Here is a 25,480-nt window from a genome sequence, read left to right as displayed (position 1 = left end):
TCAGTATAAAAGCACAAGTGCTTAATTCTCCCATTTGTAAGATGAAACATCATGGAGCTTCACAGATTATGTATTGCTCTAGTAAAACTAGCAAAAACCTGATGCACCTCTAACGCTTTCAGTTGAATTCCTCAGAAAAGAGAACAGAAAAAAGCAAAGGGAGAATCAAATCCATTACTGAAGGTTCATTAAAGCTCTAAGTCCCATGAAGTTTTCCAGCCTATTACAGTTCAAATAAATAAACAGTAAATAAACATTTCATTAATAAGAAAACACTACCACCAATCTTGAAATCTGTATAAATCCATCAGTATGTTTTTGGCATTATGCATTTTAGAAGATGTTTGGATGGATTTTAGGATACTGATATTTAGCAACTGGAGAGATGTAAAAACTGACAATTTAGACAGTTTGTTCAGCTGTTCCTTGAGATGGGCTTTGAAATGGCATAATGGCAGTCAAAATGAGGTCCCTCATGTTTGGATTTTCAACAGAATTACAACTTTGTCAGCAGCTGCAAATTGCTCTTTCCACCATGTAGTGTGACATAGTCAATACCTGGGCTCCTGTTAATTAGGACGGACATGTTGTATGGCCAAGGTTAGTGGTAAATACACTGCCAGAGGATGAAAGGCCATGGCTACAATGCCATTTTGTTAATTAACTACAGTATGGGGCATTAAGTGGAGTGGTTTTCACATATGCCATTATATAAAGCCCATTAAAAAAAAAAAATTCCATCCCAGGGTAAAGTAGGTTATGTTTAGTGAGAAAAATCAATGTTGTGATTGCACTTAGCACTGGAATTAGGGTATGAACACCCAGAAGATTGAACTTCCTAAATAAATATGCAGGAGCACAATTTGCAACTCTCCCTCTAAAAAGGGCATTGAGTTTTATGTAACAAGGTCAATGGATGAATCAGAATTAAGTTAGACAGTACTGAGCCCCATACATTTTTAAATGCAGTCTGTACGCATATGATACAAATATATTCACTTAAATTTTTATTTACTTAGTGTTTGAGTGCTAGCAAGGAAAAAGTCTATTTAATTCCTTACCAAAGATACATTGACCTTATATACTTATGATTAAATATTAATTTTTTAAATCAATAGTGCCAACTTCGAACATAAAAATTTCTAAGTTATACTACCTCAATAAACCCCGAGACCGAGGACCTGGAGGCCAAATTGCTTGACAGTTTCCTCCATTTACCCACCTAATCTATGCAGTATATACACATTTACCATGTTTACTTAAGAGAGGCAGGTACAGTGACAATAGACAGAGATGACAAACAGCTGAAGCACTCCAGATTTCCTTGGTGTGTGGTTCCCCACTCCAACTGGAAAATTCTCCCCTGTGCCATGTCTGCTTATTCACAAGTAGATGCTTGTCCTACACAAGAGGCTTTTCTGCACAACCTGAAGGTACCCTCCAGCCACAAATTGTCAGCTTGGACTGCCACCCAAAGCGAAGTCAAGATCTTCCTCTCCAACATCATTCTAGACAATTACTGTATTTACTGTGGGCATCACTACATTGCCGCTGTCCCTTCTGCTATGTGCTTTCATTTGTAGAAGTGATGAATCTAAGGTCCCAAACCTACTGCCCAGTAACAAAACTCACCCTTTCCTTTTTCTGGATCTAAACACAGACCCTCCTAAGCAAGCCACGTACACAGGCACGAAACCTATGGGCAGCAGCTCTTTTATTTAAGTTTCATTGCCTATGTGCTGAAAGTTAAGTGCAGTATTTCATCTTCTGACAAAAGCAGACCTTGCAATGGAAAGATGAAAGAAAGACCATCATTAAGAATGCCGCCAAATACCAGAGGTCAGCTTCAATCCCACACTGGATAGAGGACTCCATCTGAACGGGTTTTTGAAGCTCTACGAACACATGGTAGCCAGAACACTGAAAGAGTTTCTTGCTTGAACTTCTAAGGTTATTAATTCACAGCACAGGAAATCTCTGCCTCAGCTTTGTCTCAAAATAACTGTCTCTCTTTAAATCTCTCAAATAGAGAATTAAAACATTTCGCTGGCATGGAGAACAAGCAGCACCACAAAGACATTGCGGAAAAAGTCTCCAGCAACTTACCTAGAAACCATTACTTAATTTTTGTCAAGACCAGGTAAAAATATTTATTTACACAATCTCAAAGGAAATGCACTTGTGTAAATGTTCAACTTCCAAGCAAGTATTTCATTTCCAAATTGAAGCTTTTAGTTGTATATAGCACCTTATCTTCCCAACATGTGAAACTTAGAACTGATGCTTCTAATTAATATATTCTGATCAACTACAGATGAAAATCTAGCTGTTCCATTTCACTTTCCTCAAATTAGAAGAAATCTCAGCAGTATTGAGACCGAACAGTATACAGCTGCTTAGGACAGTAACTGAAAGGTAACTGAATCAGCATCAGCCAGAGCAGAAGATGGGACTTGTGATTTCAGGAGTTCAAATTATAGTTTTCTATTTAAATTTTAATCTTGTATAACCGCTATGGCCACGGAAGAGTTCTACCACCTGCAGCAGTGCTATGGAGAGGGCAGACTGCTGAGTCCTCCACACAGCTCTCCACATGCTGTATGATTTTGCTGACGGATGCTAATCCTATAGACTATCACTTCATCCAGAGAAAGTCCTCCTCAAAGCACAGATCCAAGCAGGGCTGCATTGCCTGGGTGTGCTGTGACCCAGATAAGTAATCTACCAGTAAAGGAAGGGTCTGAAGTTACGGCAGGTGATCACCACACCAAGCTGATTAGGAAGCCCTGGCTGTACAGGTCCCTAACGCCCTTTAGCCTGGCACTAAAACCCAGCTGACTCATGGGCTAAGTTGGTAGCAGTAATCAGGGGATGATTTAGCTTCCTGGATGGCTCACTGTGAGATCACATAACCAGCTATGTCAGTGCCAGGGAAATGCAGAAGCCCGAAGTAAGGAGTGAGAAGGGACCAGGGCAATACCCCCAGCAGCAGCAGGTACTCTTTGGTGGGGCCAGCACTATGGTTAAACTGCACTCCAACAGAAAGTTTGCACAGCAGCTTGGGTAGACAAGGCTGCACTAAAGAATAAAAAGCTAAATCAGTACTAAATTCTTTTAATCAGTGAGCTTCATAATATCTGGAATATTCTTCCAGACACTAAACCTTCTGGTTCCTGTTAGACTGTTTGTTTTCGGAGGGTTATACTTAGCTCTGCGTCTCCTGTGCTCCTCATAAATGTCATCCCGTTCTCGGCACGCTGTACTTTGATCTGAGCGCAGTCTGGTTTGAGATCAGTGACCACTGCTTTGTGGAGACAGTCTCTTCAGCTCACATCTGTTGTCCAAGCTGCTGTGCCGGAACAATTTTCTTTAGAAAGTATTTGAAATATAAATATTAGAGACAGATGCAGGTTCAGTTTGAGCAGGGGGATGGTCTCCTCTGTAAGGCAGTCCCTGGGTCACACAAGCCGAGCGTAGGCATGATGTATCTCACTGTGCTGGGCGAGGGAGAGGATGCTAACGCTAAATCCTCTGCAGTTCCACGTGTAAATCCTTGTCTGTTTGTATTTGTCAAGTTGGTGTTTCAACTTAACAAACACTGACCCCTTTTGGTCAGTCTCCTCTGGAGCCTCGATGTTTCTTCCACCTATTTGTTAATCCTCCCTTAGTTGCCCAGACTAGGAGAAGCCTTTGACATTACTGACTGTAAAGGTCACTTGGTAAGAAATTATTTTACTCTCCCAAAACACAGGGAGCCTCTCCTGGTGGCCTGTTTCTGGGCTGCACTTTACAGTAAGTCTCTAACCTTCCCAAGTTCTGCCAAAAAAATTTCAACTTCTTCCTGCCATGATTTAAGTTCACTCCTTTCCTTCTTTGTTCCCAGAGTAAATCAGGAGATTAAAGCCAGCTGCAGGAACCCATAAAACCCAGGCAGGAGACTAACCACAGCAATTAAGCAAGATTTGTTTTATTAAGTCAATCTTTTTCCTTTCATCTTTCTACGTGAAATGAGTTGCTGGTTTCTCACTGCAGTTCTGAATGAACAGGACAGACATCTGCCTGGCAAAACGATATTCATTAAAAGCCTCGTTGCTGCCCTTAGCTGAGAAGCCAAAAGCAGAACAGAAGAATATGACCCGGTTATCCGTGTCGACCTTTCGAATATGCTCCTTTAATTTGCACAATACATGACCAGAGGAAGTGTGATCGAGCGGCTACAGTTCTGCTTGGGGAACAGGGGGGATCAGGTCTCAGCTCCGGGCTTCCTCCGTGACTCCGCACAAGCCACAGGAGCCCTGTGTGCCTCCATCCTACCCTGGCAAGCACATTTCCACCTGTGCTTCCCACAGCCACTTCCTTGCGACAGAAGTTTCCATTTAGAAGCCGTACACACAGGTAAGCAGCAAAAGAAAGCCCCATCTCAACTGGTGAAGTTAGGTACTACATTTCTTAGGTAATAAATTACTGCTAATAGCAGTATTTCAGATGTGGTTCCCATTAAGAAGGGCTAGTTGGAAGAGCCATCCATGCAAAAAGTTTGTTTTCTCTGTTTTCTAGATTTACAACATGGGCTAATCATTAGTAAAAGGGAAGATGTTGCTCCTCAGAGCATCCTTTCTCCTTCAGGTATTTTCTTGCTCATGGAATATCCAGAAAAGACCTTCAGGAAAAAGCTTTTGCAAAAAAGGGTAAACACTCTTTAAAATGTCATAACAGATAATCTCTAGGTATTTAGTCCTTGCTCTTCACTCCTTCCCCTCTTTCTTTCACTTCTTAGTATGCTGGTCTATTTGAAAACAACTTTGAAATAAATGCCATGTCAAAACAAACAAAAAGAAATATTTTACTTTGAAGATACAGTAATTAAATCCTCAAATAATATCCAATCCAGAGTGTATAAGCTTCTTGAATACAGGTGTAATTCTGCAGGCAATTGAGACAGATTTCTGTATTTCTGAAACCTCCTCTGTCAGCTGAATTGGACTAAATTCATCTTCCCCAAAGCTGCACATTTTGGTGACTTCACTGTCCCTCAAAATTATATACAATTCTTTCATTGCCAGTGAGGAATCCTGGGATTCGAAATTGCTCAGGGGCTGTTCTCTTGTAGTGTTTCTTACATAACTGAAATTCCCTGAGACCCTAGGAAAATCAGCTGATTTTTTATTTCAGTGGAATAGGTGCTTCATGTCTCTTAGGAAGCTTTGAAGAGCACAGCTGCAAGGCACGAGGTGGATGCTGTCAGCTGTATTTTATTTTATTTTTTTTTCCAAAAAAGAAATCCAATGTGCTTTGGGATGTTCCTGTGACAGAGTTCGTTGGTTTGGGCCAGTTTCTGTGGTTAACTCTTTGTTAGCATTCTCAGTCCTCTTGATGTGTCAGGTATCCCATTATTTATTTTACAAGAAAAGGAAAAAGAGATGCTCTCTATGAAGCTTGGGTACCACTTCTTAAGTCATAGGGATAGTCATTTAACCTTCTAATATATCTCACAGCAAAGCTGTTTTCTCCAGCATTGAATGTTAAAAGCACTAGTTAAGGAATTACAGTAAAGGCAAGAGGAAAAAAAGCATTGAATGTTAAAAGCACTAGTTAAGGATTTACAGTAAAGGCATGAGGAAAAAACCCACGTATATGCATATATATAAAAATAAAAGCAGGAAGGAACTCCACAACACAGAGAATCTGGATCTGTCTCCCAAGCTGAGAGGAAACCCAATCTGAATTTACAACCTGCTAACATTCTGCCTCCAGCAAAGACAAACACTGTAAACTCCTGACTTCACAGAAGCTGTCAGAGCCGCTACTGCATTTAACTTCAGCTCACCCTCCTTTCAGAGAAACAATCCCATTTTTGCCCAGATATTACTGAGGGGTTCTCAGATCCACTGCTTGGGTGGAGCATTTCAACCTGAGGCAGCTCACAGGAGCTCAAAGCGTAAGGGAGCTCTTGCAATGGCTACCAGAAGCTTTACTTGCCCTCTGTCTTGGCTAATTGCATTTATGGGGCCCCTTAGATGGGAAAACCACCATTATCAAACTCAAATTATCAGAGCAGTAGCAAGATAAGAGACAAAATGGTCCAAGGCAGAAGGCAGCAAAATCATGCACCAAATAACTCCTCCATCCATAGCTTCCAGAATTTCTTTGGACGTAGCAGTTGTCGCAACTCCCACAAACTTTACATGAAGTATTGCAGGTTTTAGATGTATTTTTTTTTAAGCTTCAGCTCCCAGAGTTATTTGGAAGGAATCCTCACAGCTACTAAGAAATGGCGAAGAGAGAAAACTAAAAGCAGAAGAATAAGTGTTTTCAATAACAAGAACCCCATATTTGTTCTTTTTGTAGTCTTTAATATTTTTGTAACACTTGAGGTTGGCATCCCAAAATACAAAAATCCACCCCCATTAGGAAGGATGGAGATCCTCTTGTCAGCACTGTCCAGGTATGGTGCAGAAAGCTCTCCTTCTCTTCACAGTTTACAACATAAGTATTAATCAGCAGATGGGAACATGTAATTTGGGAGCACAAAAACACACAGGGAAAAGATGGGTCTTCTCAACCCCCTTTTCATTTCCCTTTACCTGTTACTCATAGAATCAGAAGAAAATCTGGGTTCACTAGAAATGCAAGGGAAGCTCTTACCGAGAAGAGCAAATTCTGATAGTGCTTGGGAGGTGTTTGCAGGAGTGCTTTAACACTGTCATACTCCTCATGCTAAAGCATTTTAGATGCTTAACCTGAAGCAAATAGGGGACAGCCTGACTTTGCAGTTTTCTTGTGACTTATTCACCCTTTCCATTTCCTTACCGACTGAATGAGTAGAAAAGCTCTTTTATAATTTGAAACTCAAAATAACCCATGGGTCCAAGTCAAAGATCCATCTCACGGCCACTGCAAGAAGTTGATGCATAATCACACCTAGGTAAAGTCCCTGAAAAATCTTTGCTACGGGATCAGTATCTGAGTGAACGCTCATTTATAAATTCCTGATATGAGGCAGTATTGGCCACCATGCTGTCTGCTCTGCTGTCTGTTGAAAAGCGAGTTGGAAGCAGCATCTGCCTCACACCAACACATGCTTGCAGAGAGAGGCAGAAGAGAGAGACAGAGCTGGGTGTTGAGTAAACAAAAAACCTACCAGAGTGAATCCAGAGTGCAGACTCAGCTGCACATGCTAAATAAAAGTTCATTGCCTCCACAGATCTATTTTACAGCACCAGAGACAGTTTTTAGATAAGTAAATGCTTTGAGATTATATTCCCTACATGCAGTTTCTCTATTATTAAAAAAAATCTTTAAGCTGCATGTTTGTGACGTTCCCCCAGCTGGCAGAGCAATAGCAGGGCTGAGGAAAATACTCACTGTTTGCAGCGGTTATTAGGATTATTACTTAGACCCCAAGTGACTTTCTGCAGTAATCTTCCCATGCAGTCCCTTTGTGTTTTTAATTCTACCCACACTCCCCCTTCAGCAGCTGTTACAAATACAATTTTGCCATCAGCCACGCAGCTATGAGGGTTGTTTCCTTTTTCCTTAGAGAAACAGAATATTGCTGAGATAAACTGCTAGACAGAGAAAGGGGAAGGTGTCCTTAAAACATGAAGAAAGAGGGGAGCTGTTTGAATAACTGTTTCAAATGTTATGTACTATACCAGGTACTTGTACAAATGATGAAAGAAAAGACAGATGATCAGCTGGTTCATCCCCAAGCTGCAGCACTGTCTCCTTTGTACTCTAATTAGTCTAACTTAAATTTACTCAAGGATGGAGCATGTTGCCATTGCCCTGGAGAGGCCTCCCTCCAACCAGCAGGGAGTTTGCTGACTCCGCAGGTCCTGTAATAACGTGCCTCCATCCATTCAGTCCTGCCTGCTCCCCCTCTCTCTGAAGTACCGAGCAGCACCAACCAGGGGCAGACTTTTGGCACAGATGAGTGCCAAAACTGCAGCCAACACAGTGGAAAGACTGCTAAGAAGAATAACTGTGGAATAAAACAAGAATTATGGCAACATGTTTCCTGTATATCCCTTGTAGCATAACTCCAATATTTGGTAATGGTTCTTGCTTTGCTCATCATAATCCCCACACTTGCATAGTCACTTGAAGGCACATCAAGAACAGCAGCAGTGTTAATTTGTTTCATATTTGGTAATGGTTCTTGCTTTGCTCATCATAATCCCCACACTTGCATAGTCACTTGAAGGCACATTAACACTGCTGCTGTTCTTGATTTGTTTCAGAACAAGCACACCTTGTGTTGTAAACCGCATGGAGGAGTGTGATAGAAATGCTACAGAGATGGTCCAGGGGGATACAGCAGACAGAACCGCTACCTTTTATGTTTGAATTGAGTCTTAATCCAGTGAACGCTGGCAGTGATCTGTACTACAGCCTCCAAATTGGGTTCTTTCATGCTTTAAGTTTACCCAGCAATAGCACAAATCCTTGTGCCCTGCGGCAGCTGCTGGTAGTTTGTGTGTTTAGGTACAGACCTGAAGCCCCTGAGACGGCAGCAAGTGAGCAGAAATACTCCAGCTGACCTCAGGAGCCTCGGATCAGATGCATAAAGCACATAAAGCACACGTGGGCTTCCGTGGGTCACCACCTGCCCTGCCAGAGCCAGCGGGCACTGACGGCAGGCAGGGCACGGGATGGAACCTCATGTGGCTTGGGAGGGAGAAAGCAACGCTAATAAATCACAGATGGGATGTGGCTCAGGGAGTTCAAGTAATGTAGAAAACTCCTCTCATCCTCCTGCAGCTTCTTTTGTAATTTAAACCGATATTTATCTTTTTTTCCAGAAGTGACTGAGTAGAAAGACAGACATAATCTCCTAATCATTAAGAAATACTTCAAAACCTGGTGGGTTTTACCTTGTTTGTGCATGTATACATTTATTAACAGATATGTACAAGCCTATTTCACACACAAAGTTTTCTTGTTTCTGTCCACTTCATCTTTTCCATGTCTGTCCCTCCACATTTGCCTTCTCTTGGCTTGTAGACCTCTGCATCTCCTCTTGTAACACTCTTTTTTTCACTTTTCTCACATTTATTTTCACCTTCCTCTTCCATTTAGAAATTTGACTAAACCAGCCCAGTCACCCCTGAGTTACAGTTCAGATTCCAACCCGTCCATCCTTGCTCTCCTCTAGCTGCATAGCAAGGACACCCTGCATCAAGTCCTACGTCTTCAGCTTTTCATTTGTCTGACCTCGTTTTGCAGTTGCATCACATCATTTTTTTCTCCAAAAGAAACGTAACGCCAAAAAAATTTTACAATTGTTTTCAATAAGCATGGGCTCATAGCCAATTCACTGAGGCTGCCAGATGACAAAAACACAGACAATGAGGGGTCCTCTTTAGATTGGGAAGTTTTCATGTCCAAAAGCATTTGCTAAGTTAAATGAAAAATTTCTCTCAACTCCTACACAATTCCTTAGTGGAGAAACTATGTCTGCATCCCATTATTAGACCCACGTCCCTCCTAATCAGTGACCTGCTCCTCTTTGGGATGCCCTGTTTCTGGTTTTGGGATGTGCTGTCAGAAAGCTGACTTGTCTTGGCTGGATCTAAATAGCCGTGGCTAATGTATCCCAACAAGGTGAGCCCCTTCAAGTCTTTCCACATTAGGTAAGTGGTGTCCAAGACCTGGTACAGAAAACCAGGAATAAATACCAACTGCAAGAGAAACGAGCCTGTCCAGCTGTAGGACTGTTACACCAAAGGATTAGGTACAAGAGATCGGGCAGCAATTCACTTGGAAGATGCTTTCCTTTTTGTTTCATTTCTCTTACTCCAGGCTTTAGAATCTAATTGTAACAGCAATTACTGCTGCAGAGCATCTCAACCAGCTCTGCCCTCTCTGCCCACAGAGAGCCATCAGAGCTGCCTTTAATACTAATTACAGACTATAAAGAAAGGGCTTTTCCTATAGAAACTCACCAGCAAGAAAGAAAGTGAATAAGAACTGCAATCACAATAAAAGCATGACTTGACACGTTTTTAAACAAGGCACTATTTACCCTTTTCAAAAGGCTGAAAAGTTCTTGCATGGAGACAGGGTTGCCTTTGGAGTGAGGGGGAAGATGTCTGTGCATTAGAGACCACAACCCTTCTGTCTGTTGCTGTTCAGTTACAGGACCAGGCTTTACACCTTTAATTTTCCAGGCCCATTTAGGTCATCAATATTCTCTCAACAACTGTTGTTGTACATGCCCAAGGGCAACAGTTGCCTTGGGCTATCATCGACTATTTCAACAGGACCTTTTAAGGATTTTTTTTTTTTTTTTTAGGAGGCTGAGCCTGCATTCAGGACCACTGTAGACTTTCGCAGCCATAAAGAACAGAGTGAAGCCTTGAGAGGTCAAACTGTTGAGCTGCTTTGACACACTGCAGGAATCAGTGGGAAGATTCTGGGATGTATCAAAAGAAAACCAGCTGTCGGTGAAAGCCAGGGGCAACAGCTTGTTCCTGGATGCAGATATTAAGGTCATGATATACTTACAACAAGAAAAAACACCCACAAGATAAAACAGATCAATACATTTGTAACTCTCATTGTGTTTATTTCTTCTCTTTGCAAGGATTACAAATCAGCATAAATCACATTCCCTTTATCATCTCCTGGGGAGGCTTTTTTTTCCTCCCCAATGACTCTCCCCAAAAGTCATTTCAATTCATCCATGTGCAGCCAGCTACTAACTGCAGGGATGAAAATAATTTTGTCTCAGCTTGATGCAGCAGAAACGCACTAGACCTAAATAGCATATTACAGGGTAGAACACAAGCACCTGATTTAGGGCTGCACAGGCTTCAGCAGCAAGAAAGGATTTGCTTTCTGAAAATGCTGAAGCAGCTACTCCCAACTCTGTCTGTATCAGACTAATACCGTCCAAAACGAAACTCTGGGCAAACAAGCGCACGCATGGACAGGTGAACACACACAGAGCATCCCCTGCCAGACTTGAAGTGCTGCTACAGAACCTTGGCTGTGCCCTCTGAAGTTCCCAACCTCCTCTGCAATTTCTGTTTATCATCAAAACCATCACTAGAGACGAGTCCTAGGCTAGGGAGATAAGCTGTGCCCTCTGAAGTTCCCAACCTCCTCTGCAATTTCTGTTTATCATCAAAACCATCACTAGAGACAAGAGTCCTAGGCTGGGGAGATAAGGTTGGAAATGTCATGAGTATATTACAATGGTTCAAACAGCAGGCACTGAACAAAACCAGCACTAATATATAGCATTACCCATCCTCCCCCAACTCCCCTCTATTTCTGGGGCACCCAATTCATAACTTTGAGATGCTCAGGACTGACAACATTGCTGCACATTCTCTTTTTGGGCCAAAGACCAAAGAAAAGCATTATGGGCTTGCAGTGACCCTCTGCTCCATTTCTATGCTCTTCTACAGAGTACTTCTAGAAACGGGTGAGGAAAACTTGGTCTTCAGACCTCCTCTTGTTATAGTAACAAAAAACCTGTCACTGTGAGGGATGTTTTGGCACTGGCCTCTGTCTATCAGAAAGCTGATGAGGTTGCTCAGCAGTCACAGAGGGTGGTGTTACTGGACTTGCACGTTATATATGCCAGTCTATTTAATGCCTTAGAAAGCCTCTACCTGTCTCTTAAGCCATTCACTTCCTTATTTGAAAGGCCTTAGATAAAAAGACTAAGAGTTATGGGGTATACAACAACCAAGGATATAGAGAAATGACAAGTACAAAGAGAGGAATATGAATAATACACAGAAGAGGCCATTATTCTATGTACCGAGGGAAAGTGTTTCTGCTCCTTGCAAAAGGAAGGATTTATCTTCCCCCGATCAGAGGTGACAAAGCTAGAATGTTAATGCTAGAGAAACACAGGGAGGGCAGGAAGAAGGCTGCCAGCAATTTCACTTCGGTTTCATCAGCCCATCATGCAATTATATTTTTTTTGGTTTTGTGAGCAGCAGACACTTTCACACTTGGAGTATCCCCATGGAGAGGCAAATTAATAAGTCTCACCGATCTTTCTACAAAATTCCACGTGTATTTCAGTTGAGCAAGACATCGATGCTCTTGATCTCCTGTCCTTTAGGCCCGACACAGCTCATGTTACTGACTTTAAAGGGACAAGACTGGGCATCAGGTATTGAGTCTTCTCTCAGTGACATGAGTTCCATGCAGACATATGGCAGGGCCAGCTCTGATCCTGCATTGCTGTGGATGATCATCAGGTCAGACCTTTAGCACCTAAACTCCCTTAAAATTACAATACCTTCCCTCTATCTGTCACTAGATGTTCTACTCCCCTGCTCCACTCCATGTGTCCCTGTGAACCTGCAGCTGGGGATGCTTCTTAGCTCTCAACATGTCTTCTATGTCAGGAAACATCCCATAAATGCAATTATAATGCTTCTACAGCAAAGCTAGCTCATATGCACCTACTATATGCTCTGCTTTAATGCTCATAGTGCTGAGTTTAATATAAATGCAACCATGTGAGTGTGAGCATACTTCCAGCAAACACAGAGGTGATAAGTCAACCCAGTCAAGAGCAGATATGGGACCACATCATTATTACTAGCAGGAATAGCAGCCTCAAGAGAAAAGCTAGAAGGTCTGCTATGCTGTTGTACCAATGCATTATCAGAAGGTTTATACATCAAAAGGGTTTGCCAAAGGGAAAACGAGGGCTAAAATCCGCACCATAAATTGCTGAAAGAGCCCTGATTTCATTTGGATCAAAATTACTTAAGGTCCAGGTATTACCTATTTGCACACGGAGCTGAAAATTTATCACAATCCCATAGACCTGTTGTTTCTATCACTGGCAGGGAAAGTGGTGCTGATTTTCAGCATCGAGAGCACTGGGCTGAATAAATACCAGCAGTACAGTTGCATCCTTGAGGTCTTTTCTAACCTTAAGGATTCTATGATTTTATTATTTGGAAGAAAGTTGCCATGCAGTTAATACAGAGAAAGTGTGGCAGCCTTGTAGTAAACCCTTATCACTATATTGTAATACTGAGCTATCCACAATAGTACGCTGGTCCACAAGATCATTTGTGACTTCATTTGATGTCACGTACTGGGAGGCCATTTTCTGCCTTTTTATGATATTTTAAGGCCACCCTTTCAGCATATAAAAAGTAGCAAAAGATGATGAGACAGACTATTTCAAATGTTTAATTATTGTTACTGAAAAGTAGTAAAGTATCTGAAAAATATCTCAAAATTAATGCTGAGTATGTACATGTAGGACACCCCCCTACCACCAAGTCGATATAACTGAGATACAGGGTGGACTGAAGGACTGGCTTCTTCATCAACCAGCTGGAATACAGCTACTAAAGTATGCTTTTAGTTCTCATCTAATTTAATCTTTCACTACCAACCTGCTCTCTCAATCCAATTTCACTAATTTTTAAGAACCTTTGCCCTCCTAATCTTATTATATTGGTGGTTTTAAAAAAGACTTGGCTGCAAGTCATTCACAAAACAAACACCACTCTTGCCACCTGCTTCTACTCCTTCTTCCCCCCCAAAATGATGACTTTCCACATTGACCCCTGAAAACTCTTTGGTAATTTAGAATTTCTTTGAAAACAGACACTTTTTTTTGCCTTTTTGTGCAGCCCTTCTGGTTGGTATTTCCCAGCCTCTGTTTGCAAGGGTGGCATTCAGAAGACCAATGACCTATTTTTTTATTTTTTATTTATACCTCCCCTGTTCACAAAGCTTAAGGCCCCGGGATGAATGCATCTTCCCCGGTGCATGCCGGATCCTCTATTGCCTAATGACATTTGTCTAAAGCTTCTGGTAAAAGCAAGGAGCGGGAGCTGAGCTGCAGTAATACCAAGGGTAATGCGAGGTTCACAAAGGCAATAAATCCATCACATGAATAGTAGGGGGGAGATTTACTTTTTAGTGATAAGGCAGAGAGTTGGGAACTGGGAGGTTATGAAATCATTACTGGATAGAAGAGGGGTTTTAAAAAAACTAAATGGCCATATTCATACATTCGTATTAAAACTTTTACAAATGGAGTCGAATGAGGGAAGAAAAGCAGGGAAATAGTGTATTTATTCCCTTAGCTGAAAAAGCGTAGTATATTTTAATTATTAGGATTTGCCCTCTAAATACATGTTAAAGGAGGCTTTGTAGCAGCAGTAAAAAATGTGAACCGTACAAAAATATGAAGTCACCTTGCAGAGGCGGAACGAAACACGTGAGCTGATCTGTGCCTTTTTTATTGTGATTTCCATACGAGAATGAAAAGGCTGCTTTCACAGACAAGACTGGGGCCTACGGGCATACAGTCTGAAAAATAACACCACCTTTTCATTTGTAATCTGAACAAATTTAATGTAGAAGCTATTGATGGAAAATGAACTTAGAACCTCACATTTCTATTTTTTCCAGGGTAAAACTGCACTTTAAGTCACAGGCTTTATTAATGGAATAAGTGCATTTGTCTCTCGCAAGCCTGAAAAATAAAGCACTGAGAAATAACATATGGAATATGCCTTGGGCAAGAGATTTTCTTCTGGTATTGCTGTTTTTCTACTAAAATTGAAATCATGGCATGAGTGCACATGTTCCTGTAAAGCGTTTCCCAGGGAGTGCCCTAAAATAGAGGCACCCCAAAGCCACAGACATTCTTTATAACATTGCTAAATAAAACACACTGATCTGGGATCCCTAAACTCCTCATGAGGTGTGGAGTTCTTTTTATTTCCTTCCAAATTCTCCACTTTTGAGTCTGTCCTTTCAGGTCGAATTCTAGGGGAAATTTCTTTGAGTTTCCTCTGTAAATATAAGGGCTCAAAACTCCATTTTATAACGGGAAGTTGCAATCCTCCTGCACACTCCTCCACAACTGCAGCAGGGGATGCTCCTCTAACACTAATCACTGAGATGGAATTTCCTTAGGAAATTGTGAAAGTTAGCAACACTGATGTCAAAAAGCATGGGGGGTACAGACGTACAATTCTACAAATTCAACTGAGCTTGTTTCCAGGAGCATTAAATAACTGTCAGGGGGTGCCAGACTGGCTCTTTGGCTATTATCACTGCACAGACACGCGGACCACAACCTCGGCACACGCACCTGAGAAGCTGTATCGATCTGAAGCTTCCCACTAGTGTATGTTAAGCTTTTGAACCTCTGCTCTAAGATTCAAAGATACAGAGCTGTAGGTATCTCTGCTGCTTTAGGCAGTTCTCTGCCTTAATTTCCCCATGTGCCTGTAGGTAGAGTTTCACTACCTGACCTCAGAGCTGTGTTGCTGTCTTTCAGCCAGTATTAGGAAACAGCTTTGGGGCAGAGAAGTGATAAGCATGGTAAGTACAAGGGCTCCAGAAGAGCCTCAGGCACTGAGATTACCTTTCCTTTTACATGTCTTTGATGCAAGGTCCCGGACAAGCAACATGGTTGTCCTACACTCAGTAAAAATTTATGTTCTTCCATTCTCATCCCAGTATCTAGCTAAGCCTAAAACTGAACAAACCTGGAAAAAAATTCATCCAGTGAGAAGGTCATGACGTTCAAGAGGGCTTTTCATCTTGAAAACAGTAGTGCAACAGGTCTGCCTGGTTAGGAAATGCCCAGGCAAACAGTTTAACTTCCATTGAGTCTATTTTGATTGCAAACTCAGTGTCAACAGCTCCAAAGGAAAGTGATTTCCAGCTTTTTGTTTCACACTTAGAGTAGCTGATTGAAAACCTAGGCAACAAGAGAACTGGGAGTCTCTGAATTGCTATAGAACAGGAATGTTTTGCAACAAGCACTCTGATACAACATCAAATCACTTGGAGCTGCAGTATGCATCACCATCTCTTATTTTAGCTCTTCAGTTACACACCGTGATCCACAGGCCCTAGAGATACTGCCTCTGTGTTCTTCCCTGCAAAAATTAAGAAGAAATTAAATTGATAACTTTCCAGCTTCAGCTTTCACTGGGAATCAGTCATCACAGGAAACAAACTTAGGTGGAGTTCTTTCTTCCAAGCCACTGAGTTAACAGTTCATGTTTTGATTTAATAAAATGGGGAAGAACCATAATCTAAATAGCAATCAAGGGAAGAAGCTCAGAGCATCCTTTGCACATGTTGAACAGAGCTACGTTTCTCATGGTGTGTTCCTAATTCAGAACCAAGCTACTCTGGCAGCTCTGGGCACACAGACGTGCCACAGCGTAACTCAAAGAAATGGAATCAGGGGCCACAGCAGTGTCCTAGTAATGTCAGCATTGTGGCATATCTCTGCAGATTTGCTGTTCCACTCAGGACAGTGAGTTATTCCTAGGCACAGCACTGCCTTGATACAAGAGTTCCATTTTCAAGGTCTGGAAACCTGCATAAAAATGTCCTGAGCAGAGACAGCAAGGGCTAGAGGGGGAAGAATCATCCTCTCCAAGGTAAGCAGAAAAGACAGGGTTTTGCAACTGTTCACCCCCAGGAAAAAAAAAGAAAGGTTTCATTAAAAAACACCAGATATACTATACTGTATATTTACAATAGTTAAGAAAACTAGCACCAGTAAGCTCCACACATTATCTAACACTGAGAAAGAACTGAGTCTGTGCTGATGTTCCTGTAACAGACCAACTTCATCAACTAATGAGCAAAAAGGCTGGGATGAAGGTTTCACTCCTAAAGGTTTCAAAACTCCTGATTCTAATAAAATTCAGAAAACTGCCTTTTTTTTTTTCCTTCCCCCTGTTTCTTTTCACTGTTAGCATCAGATTCCTCAAGAAATAGCTGACATAGAACCTGTATGATGATTCCCATATAGTACTAAGCATCAGGAGCTTGTATTTGTACCATATGTGTACATTGTATGTGTGGTACCTTATGTAGAACAGTTAGCATCAGCAAATATGTCTTGTGAACTGCAAAGCAAAAAAGATTTCTATTCTGTAACGTCTTGGCAGCAAAAAGTGTTTTGCATGAACTCCAGATTCCATGGGTACATAACGCAATGTGAAAGGACATATGTAGTTCTTCTGAATCTGAAGCAGAAATATAATTAATTAAATGGAAGAGAAAATGAACAACAAAATGTAACAAGCCAAGTTGCAATTAATGTCCTGTTCCCTTCTGAGAATTTAGTTAATGAATCTGATTTTACACTTTGTGTTTTCAACAACGTCTGCAGAGATAAAGTAATGGAATGTCCATTACCCTGGCATAAGACTGACGTATTCTCATAAAAAGCTTTTTGATCCTATAAATAGCATCAAACAAGGAAAAAATCAAGAACATATAGCACATATAAAGTGTCCGTAGACACCTCATTTTTCTTTTTCAGGAAGCAGCAATGCAACCAGAGAACTGGAGGGTATATTAAGAGGCATTTTTGCATTTCAGCATTTCTACCTTACCTGAAGGTGCTTGATAAATCCAATGCATATAAATAAAAAGGAGAGGGAATGGAGTACAGGCATCCTTGGTGCTGATGCTGACTTTTCATTGCTAAGGTTCTAATTCAATTTTGGTCCATATTAACATTATTTATAGATTATTATCAAAGTTGTAGCACTTGCAGGCAGGAAAAGCATTTTTGTTTACGATCCAAGCCATGCTAGCACTGTTTTGTAGAGGGCAGGAGGCTCACAAAGGTTGAATGACTTACCCAAGGTCACACACTGACTACATTTCAAATAAAGGACCAGAATGCATAACACCTGATTTCCTTTCACAAGCCATCTTGCACACTGTGAAATCTAATGCTGTCAGTGGCTGGTTTGTATATTTGAGTTGGGAGTTTGGGCACTTACAGCAGGAAATATCTCCTGTTTATTGGACTTTCCAAGCAAAGGTCAAAGACCAAATAAATGACAGAGTTAAAGCAAGACTGCTCCAGCTATGAAATGCCTGGGTGAGATACTACTGGTAACACTCAAAGTTTTCCTCCATCATACTCCACAGCCGTGTAAACAGATAAAGGATTCCAGGTCAGAGGCACTTCCCAAACCAACTGTGCAATCCCAGACACAACCAAACAGTGAAGCTGAGCTTTCTGATAGCTCTATCAGTCCCAAATATTCACCTAGTTTTTTGGTTACAGCTGATACTGACATGGTAATTTTCTCTCTCACTCCGCAAGTTACCCAATTTATGAAACTGTCAGTCCTTCATGACACCCGCAGCAACTTTTATAAGATAGGGATCAAATTTTTTTAGCATGTCAATGTCAAATATTTTGTGAACGTAGTTGGATGATGTGGCATTTCCAAAAAAGCTTTAGAAATTGGGCAATTGTTTCCCCTCCCCATTTCAGGATGGGATAAGTTTAATAAATGGTACAGAATTGCACGGGAATAAGCCAAGCTTGTTTCTGATGAGCTTTTCACTCACCTGGAGTGAAATTCACTCCCTTACACACCACCAGCCTGCAGCCTATTCACCACTTAAGCTTTCCAAATAGGATTGGGGGATTTAAGTAGCACAGAAGCTTTGCATTTTCAATCTCATTTCTTAATGAATTTTTGCATTAATAGGAGCAAGCATTACAGCCAAGCATGCGAACCTCTCAACAGGGCTGTTGAGCAGACAGTTCCAACCACAGAGAATGCATGACCTCCCCGATGTTGAGCAGCAAGATGTCATTTGCTTTTGTGCTGAGACAGGATTTGAACTCCAAGACACAGAAATGAAAACTAAGTGATGAGTTTTTCCTACCTTTTCACCTTTTCTAGCCTTCTATTTTTGACTTGGTCTCAAAGCCAGACTTGAATACCTTACTACACACTATCCTTTAAATAGACCTAGCTTAGAAGCAGTTCTTGACAGCAACCCAGATCACATAAACAAAGGTATTTAAGAGAGAAAAATCAGCCCACATTAAGTAGCAGCTCTTTACTCCTCTTAATAAGCAAACGCATACAAATGAAAACTGGAAGACACCCCATCATCTCAAGCCAGGTTAATCTCAGATATCCTGCTACACAGAAGTTTACAAACTGTGTTTCTTGGCACTTTATGCATGCATGTAGGTGGAGTTTTAGTTAAGGATCTAAACAGTGTACAAGCATTAGCTAATTAGATTCCTTGCAACTGCTATAATATCAGAAGCCCTTAGAAGAGAGATAAAGGTAGGGTTAAACCACAGAACTAGGTCTCAGGAGAGCTGCGCATCCAGGGGAGCTCCACCACAGCCTGCCCGCACAACCGCTGGACTTTTCCCACCACAGCGTTTTTTTCCAGCTCTCATAGGCAGGTTTTTTGTTCTGTATTATGCTCAGAGGCACCAGTCACCATCAAAACACCAGACAAGCTGCTGGGAGGAGAAATTTCTACCTGCACATCAAGGTGACAAGTCCAAAAGACACAGGGTGCTGCACTGTGCCCAGAGAGATGAGCTGCTTTGTCTAACGAGCCCAAGCCTGCAGGAGAGCCACAAATTGAACCTCTATTTCCTATGTCCTCACCTGCCAACATAAAAAAAAGTCCAGAACACCTTGGATTTACCATACATACACAAATCACCTGTGCAAGTACATCCTGAGTCTAGTACAGACACATCTGTTCTTGTGCATGCAAAATGTATATAAAATCTGCACACACAGAGTAACTGTTTATCTAGGGTGCAAGAAAAGCTACTAGGAACCACCTCTTACCATTCAGACAACTAAATCTCCTGGGTGGCTGCTTAATATTTGGATGAGAGTAGAATGGTAAGAAAGCAGTAGGCATATGGAAAGCTGTAAAGACTGAGCCTGCTGTAGCCTTCCACTCCTGACTAGTAGAGATGCAGTATCACCTTATTGTCATTATATATCTGCAAATTGTTAGGAAATATCCTTTTAGGAGCCAGAATGTAAGTACAAACTAGTCTCACTCATTTGCAATTCACTGAAGATGACACAACAAAAAAGGAGGCGCGAAGGAAAGGGACAGCTAGCAATAGAACGAGGCTATCCTAGTTCTCTTCTTTAGCTTCGTAGAATGTTTAAGAAGAAAAAACGAATAAATGCAATCTGAGCATAAGGAGATCTAGTCTTCAAACCAGACATATGCCTGCCTCTCAGAGTTCCTGGGAGATACACACAAGCATCTGTCAGGAGAACCAGACCATATGAAAAAGTAGGGATTATAAACTCCCAGATCACTTCAGAGAGGCAATAAAAACAATATGGAAAATTTATAACAATACACTGTAATTGTTCAAAGGTAACTGCTTCAAGGACTCTTATGAGGCTTGTAAAGGTTTTTCAACTTATAAAAAAGGTACACCGTTTTTAAGATGGGATAATTTAAAGCAGTATTCAGCACAGCTTTGCAGGAAAACAGGATACTGATGATTGTGTCGGCTGCTAACCCACTAACGTAAATTTAAAGAGAAACCATTCTTGCTAATATTTTTTTAAACAAAAAAGCCTTTCAGTCCTTTAAAATTCAATAGTTACATGCTAAAAAATAAGTTTGCAGGTTCTAGACCAGCAGCTTGCTTTGGCCAGGTGCAAGAAGACACCTATTGTCTCAATCTGTGACATTTTCAGAGCTTTATGCAAGAAAGGTATGACATCCATACTGATCTGAGCACGGCACTGAGAGCAGAGCTTGGCATGTTTATTATTCAGGAATGCTCATCTTTGTTCAAACAGGTCAGGGAAGCTATACATTTGGTAGTCAGGACGAGGGATGTGGTCTAGTCCTGTCTCTGCTATTTACTCACCCTACAACCAGGTTGTTTAACCTTTTTATGCATTAATCTACCCTTTCAGTAGAACAGGCATTGACACAACTTTAAATACCTACAGGTGCCCTGCTAAGGATTAAAGGAATATATTTAATTTTTAATCAAAAGTCACTATGATGTTGCCTAACAAAGATTTTAAAATTATCACTGTTTGCAGAGTCCAGCCCATTCTGAATTCTACTATCAGTTATATATAAAATAATTCCTAGCTTCAAGAGATTTAAATTTAAGACATTTTTCCCTTGAAAATATTAATTTTCCTCTGAATACTTTCTTAGTCTATTCAATTACTTCAGAATTTTTCTCAGTTATTAACAATGCATTATTTAGCCTTATTTTTGTTTTAGTCATAACAGAAGCAGGCCAGGTGTCTATGCCTTTATCTGATAAATGCCTTGTTTCAATACATGAATACATAAACTTTAGCAGAAACCAGCATAACAACTCTCTGCATTCAAAAAGAAGTAGCAAATATTGTGGGATAAAATATCCCTCACTGGGAAGGAACATCGATACTGTAGGCATAAAACATACAATGAGTCTTTTACAGCATCTTTATTTGCAATTATATAGTTGTCACATTTACTTGTTTATGTCTCCTTTGAATTTTCTAAAATTACTGCTAGAAAACGTTAAAGCCAAAAAGGTAATTACAATCACCAAAGCTTGCCATCAATGATTCAAAGAAATGGAGCAAACCTGTAAATTAGAACATCTTAAATCAAGCTCAGGACACGAAGAGGAGCATAAGCTACAATTACAGTCTTTGGCCAAGCCACAAGCGATGGGGAAACAAAATAGTTGCTTTCTGCAAAACCGCCAGCGGGCTGCAAATTAGGTGTCAAGGTGTGCACATATTTTGGTGAGCCTTCGACAGCATCTATTGCTGCCTAGCGAGCAAGGACCAAGAATGATGTTCAGGGGGTGTGATGTGCAGGCACTGCTGCCAGCTTTGAGAACAGGCAGGATGAATACAAAAAATATGCAGGTGCAGATTCACCAGGGATATGGAGGGAGCCTTTGTCTCTCCACCAGCACACATTACTGATGTGGTCACAGCTATGCAGCTACCTCTTCACTGGGGATGCAGCCCAGATCCACTGGCCTCGGCTCAGCAGTACCCTGGAACCAGCACTCCTGTGTAATGGATAGGTAAGGACCAGTATCCCAACAGGTTTTGCAGGGAGACAAAAGCCTGGCATTTTTCTGCTGCAAAATGAGGCTTTTATGTGCTGGAAGCATCAAGTCTTAGACTGAATTACGTAAAATTAGAAACACAGAAAGCCAGAGAAAAGACACCGAGATCATTAAATCTTTATAGGTACCTTAAAATTCTACTGACAAGAAATAATAGAGAATAAAACAAACAAAAAAAAAAAGGATAGAAATGTGGTAGCCGACAGCCAGCCACTGCATCACAGCCGAAAAGAAAGAAAGGGTCAGAATTATTTGAGAAAGTTGCTGGTAAGTCCTGGTCTGACTTGCTGATCTACTTTTTATATTAATTGGCAAAAGAAAAGATGATGCATTAAGACAGATACTACTTAAGTGATCCATATTTTATTACAGTTAGCTTTATGCTCTCCTATTGATTTTGTACATCTATACTCCTATTCCCCTTCCACCTTTCTCCAGATCTCCTTTCTCATTAGTATTCTTTCCATAGCATCACAGAACAATACAGGTTAATGGACCTTGGGAGACATCGCGTTCAGTCCCCTCCTCAAAGCAGGGTCAAAACAGGGTGTTTGGGGCTGTTGGGTTTTGAAATTCTCCAAGGACAGAAATTCTTGGCCCCCTTTTCAGTCTTTCCTCTCCTCCAGGCCACACAAGCCCAGGGGTGCCATGCTCTCCTCTCAGAGGCTACCAGCACAGGAAACTGATTTTCGGTACTCTGCAGCACCAGCCTTACTGCCTTGTCTCTTCTGGTCTTTAATTCTTACAGTAAGTATAAAGACACATCAAAGTAGCTGAACCAGAAAAACCCAGTGACACTAGGTGCAGGAAATCCTGATGAGGACTCAGCCTGCTGACATACATCTGAAACACAGTGGGATACTGGTTTGAAAAACTTGAAAAAAACCTCTAGAAGCAGACCTGTATGTAAAATAAATGCCTTGCCTGCACACAAGACATCTGATCATAGACTATGTTTGAAAAGTGAGCACTAAGGTTGAGATCAGCTTTTTGACTCTGTCTAGATGAATCATTGTGTTGTCCATTTCTGAAATGAAATCAACTAGTCGCACATCAATGCTGTCTTCCAAACATGAACTGAAATATTTGAGTATCCCTGGGAAGGCAATTTGTTCTTGACTCAACACTTGCCCACCTAACCTTGAAATGCTAGATGTTGTAAATATGATATAGTGCTGCTATAAAAGTGGGGTGTTTGAAATTCAAAATGAGAAGGCAGTGGGAAGAGGATTTCCCCTCACCTTACTGCTATATCCTTCTGATACTTAAAATCCCAAAACATGATCTTGCACTCCAGAAGCAGTCACTCGTACCTATGTGAAATTGCCCAAGTCAATATACAATGCTTTTCTTTTCCCAGTCACAGTACATTTCACATCCCCTTTGCCCAGATGTAAAAGTATTAGTGAATAATACTTGCAATCAATGGCCATCCAGTCAACTCTGGCAGCCTGTGGAGCAACAGAGGTATTTGAAAAGGCACAAGATCCTCTGGATACATTGGAGGAAAGCAGAAATTCATTGGTTTGGTATTCTTCTTTCACATTTCATATCAACAGGGTAGTGTAGCATAATCAATAGACCTAGTGCTGACTTCTTTTGTTAGCAGCTCACCTATCAGAACAGTAAGAAATTTGTGCAGCTTCTATACCAAGCCTTTCTTCCCTCACCGAGAGTTCAATGCCTTCACAATATATATATGAAATCAGAAAGTGCTGGGCTTGCTGTACTCTTGACATTTCAAGTCTTTGGGGCAGATGTTAACAGAAATGGCTACACAGCTGTAAATGTAGGGTGTTGGGTGTTTGTGTCTTTAAAAAACATCTTCAAAATAAATAACGGTTAGAACTTTTTCCTTGAAAGCCTGTACAAAGCCCTTAAAGGAAAGCCTTAAAAAGATCCTGTCAATCCTTCTGCATTCCACTAAGCAGTAACATTACATCCAGAGAGTTTGGTCTCTAATAAATCAAACAGATCTTTGTGGTGGATTTTGGTTTGGGTTTTTTGTGGGTTTTGGTTTTTTGTTTTTAGCATTAGGGTTAGTGATGAAGGAGTTTGAACTGAGCTATCAACTAGTATGCATCACGTGCTCAGAGTGTCAGAATTCTCAAGTTAACACCCTTTAATAAAAACCAAGGAAAAATCCCATCCTTCCACCAGTATTTTCTAAGGAATGTTCACTGCAGAACAGTTGTGAGTTTAGGTATTATCAACCCCAGGTGTTTGTTACCAACCCAGTACCACACACTTGGTGCTCTTCTGCAGGATCTTGAGGAAACCAAAATGACCAGGCAGTTCTAAGGCAAGCCCTGTTATTAGGACCGTCTTCTCAAACTGAACCCATCAATGAATGACAGGAAGACATTAAACCACCTTCAGATTTCACCTCAATTAAGGTGAGAGAATAATGGAAGAAAAATGGGCATATTTGGGGCTAAAAAGCCACACTTGTTTGTCAATTCCGGGCAACAGATGGAGAGGCCAACTGAAAGGTACGTTATTCTGTAGCACAATAATGGGTGAAGAGGCATTCTCCTATCTAAACATAAAATTGAGCATAGTACAGGGAATACAGTAAAAGAAGGGGAATATAGTAAACCCCGCATCTCCTCGGGAGGGCAGGCAACCTCCTTGATAAAAATTTCTATAAAAGAACATGAGTTATTCTCAGTAGTTCCTTATTTGTAGTTGGAGCAGCTGCTGCTGCTCAGGGCCATGACTGTTGCTTTGACAATAATTTAGGAGGAGATTTTGTCATTTTCTGTAGTAGATTTAAGATTATGAATAGTATTGCTGAGTCACAGTGATCAGTATTTTTTAATATCTGGTGTCTCCTTCAGCACACACAAAATGCTATATGAATATACCAGAACACCAGCTGTAATTTTTAAAATACATTTCCATGTAACATTTCCATGTTCCAAAGACAAACCCAAATTGAAACACACAGTGTTTAAAAAATTTTCCTCAAGCCGATTTCACTTTTTTTTTTGGGGTGGGGACGACAGCATTTGGACTGTGTTCTGAAATGCCTGAAGTAGGCATTAATGTATCAGACTCTGAATGGCAATCAGATGAAGGCAAGTAAAACAACTGCAGAAGTGAAATACTACATACCTTCATGGCAGGAATTTGGTGTTTCAAATGTCTACAGATTTGCCAAGGTTTCCTCCTGCTGAGGAAACCAGAACATTCAGAAATACAGTCTTAATGAGATTCAAATGCTCCTGCATTTTCCTTATATCATCTATATATTCCCCTGTTCAATTACTAAAGGCTGCCTCTTCCCTTCCTCCCCTGCTCTGTTTCATGAACAGCTGAACGCTGGAAGCAAAGAAGGGAAATCAACCAAGAGGCCTGCCTTGAGTTTTTAGAATACGGTTTTATTTCAAAGTGTTTGCTTTAGGATAGCCAGAGAGATTCAAAGCCCAACTTTGAAAGAGCCCTTGGGGAACACCACGGATAATCTGAATGTGCACAACTGCGCTGTCAGTTAACCTCATTAATACAGCGTAAGCTGTCACGGCTGTTTGAAGTACTAGGGCTCTAAGGACAAAACACAGTTTCAGTGCTGCTCCAGGTCTCCTG

At 41.0% G+C, this 25,480-nt stretch overlaps 1 protein-coding gene across 1 annotated transcript in view; it reads right to left on the bottom strand.

The window, feature by feature from the left end:
* The window catches only part of TMEM132C (transmembrane protein 132C), a 135,723-nt gene that overhangs the window by 79,927 nt on the left and 30,316 nt on the right, over positions 1-25,480 (bottom strand). The window lies entirely within an intron of this gene.

Source organism: Pterocles gutturalis, unplaced genomic scaffold (genome assembly GCF_000699245.1).
Source record: "Pterocles gutturalis isolate BGI_N339 unplaced genomic scaffold, ASM69924v1 scaffold537, whole genome shotgun sequence".
Lineage (NCBI taxonomy): Eukaryota > Metazoa > Chordata > Aves > Pterocliformes > Pteroclidae > Pterocles > Pterocles gutturalis.
Note: the sequence above shows the minus strand (reverse complement) of the source record. Positions and strands in the feature narration are given on the sequence as shown.